This window comes from Dipodomys merriami, unplaced genomic scaffold (assembly GCF_024711535.1).
Source record: "Dipodomys merriami isolate MVZ:Mamm:240054 unplaced genomic scaffold, mDipMer1.0.p SCAF_2, whole genome shotgun sequence".
Lineage (NCBI taxonomy): Eukaryota > Metazoa > Chordata > Mammalia > Rodentia > Heteromyidae > Dipodomys > Dipodomys merriami.
The window spans coordinates 103644839-103646732 of NW_027203381.1; the positions used below are offsets into that span (position 1 = coordinate 103644839).

General features: G+C 39.5%; 1 pseudogene; it reads right to left on the reverse strand.

Moving 5' to 3' along the window:
• Positions 1 to 1362: 1362 nt before the first annotated feature.
• On the reverse strand, positions 1363 to 1479 carry LOC138832718 (U6atac minor spliceosomal RNA; annotated as a pseudogene).
• Positions 1480 to 1894: the final 415 nt, after the last annotated feature.

Below are 1894 nucleotides of genomic sequence, written 5' to 3' on the forward strand. Positions count from 1 at the left end.
GCTCACCTCAAAGCAGCCAGGGAGCAAAGTGAGAGAAAGAGGAAAATAGGGTCCAAACTCCTTGATGTAATGACCTCATTTCCCTCTGCTGGGCCACTTTTGCCTCCTCCCAGTACTTCCACAGGCTGGAACTTTCAACACATGTGGGATATTCATGATCTAAACTATGACACCGAGTTAAGCCAGAGCTTAGCAATAGGAAGATGTCATTACTACCTCTAATTTGGAAAGACGAAGGGTGGACAAATGTTTTGCTGATCTCAAGAACCAGCATTACAAGGAAGATCTGGAACAAGGGGAAACCAGTCTGGAAAGAGGTAGAACCAACAAAGAAATAGAACCTACAGAGACGCTGCTAAGAAAAGAAAGAACAGGAGAAAGAGGAATTGTTTGCCTTTTCTCTTACTCCCATGTTCCAGTGCCTTCCTTACCTAGTCACCAAGTGGCCAAATCCATTCTAGATGATCTGAGTATGTGAGTGGGCAGACTCCTCTCCATGGTGACAAAGAATTTGGTTATATTATTATCAATTTCTTTGTAGAAAAATCTGTGGAAGGCTGAGCTGCAAAGTGACAAACACATTTATGACAGGTTTATTTGGTAGAGAAGATGTCCATGAATCATGGCCTTCAGTAGCAGAGAAATAGGAACCCAAGATATGAATCTCATGGCAAAGAGGCAAATCAAGGCCTGACTTAAAGTTTAAACAACTAGGACTTCCTGGGTTGTTCCTTGGGATTTGCATATGTGTACAAATCAAGTTGTCTGAACAGAGAGAAAAGTCTTGGAAAGTGACGTACATGACTTTCTTTTTTAAATTTATTTTTAATTTTTTATAGTAAAGGTGCTGTACAGAGAGGTCATAGTTAAATGAGTAAGGTAATGAGTACTTCTTGTTGAACATTGTTACCCCCTCCTTTGTTGTTCTCCCACTGTCCCTTCCCTCCCCCCCACCTCTCTCACTTCTCCCCCCCCTCCAAAGTTATAAAGTTCATTTCCAACATAGTTCCAGTGGGTCATCCTTTGTCATTGTTTCAGCATTTAGTTATTCCCCTTCCCTTCCCCAAGTCAGATAAATGTATATATACAAGACGCAGGGTACCAGAATCAAAGACAGTGATTTCCAGGGATAAACTAAGGGAAAAAGATAAATGTATAAAATAAGAAGAAAGAACTAGATACAGCACATTGGTGACAACAACAACAGACATGCTGTTTCCATGTCTTGGAGTTTATTTCAACTAGTATCATGTTGCATGATCATATAAACATAGCTATTGAACTGTTATGACTTTGTGCCAGGTATACAGTAATTATTACAAATGAGGGAAACCATAGAGTCTATGTTTCTTTGGGTCTGGCTAACAATGATGGTTAGATGTCATGGAGTAGGTGGTAATGCCTTAACCATATATATACCTGTTGTCAGACCCATGCTTGCCAAGGAGAGTGCTAACCTTCTCTCCTTTCTTACAACACAAAGACTTTCTAATATGTGGTTTTCTTGGCCCTTACACATTATAGGCTAATCATAGAAAACTTTCTGCATGTTGCCATAGAAAGGGCAATAATGTCCTCTGAGCATGAAGAAAAGGTATGGAAAAATTGACATAGGGTCTAGGGTTCCGGTTCAAGCTATCTTTACTGTGAGACAATGTCTTTCAGATTATTCAAAGAAACAGAAAGGGTATAGATAAAGGAGTACACTTTGCAAAGTAGTAGTTGACATTAGTCTACATTCTTTTTTAAATTCATAGAATGCCTGTGTCTCCAAAGGATTCAACTGAGGTGTCAACACTGGGGAAAATGTGTAAAGTTACTACCCTTTAATGTGCTAAGGGTATGGGATTGGACAGCAAAAACATACTTAAAGGCACAAAGATGTGAAATGTAG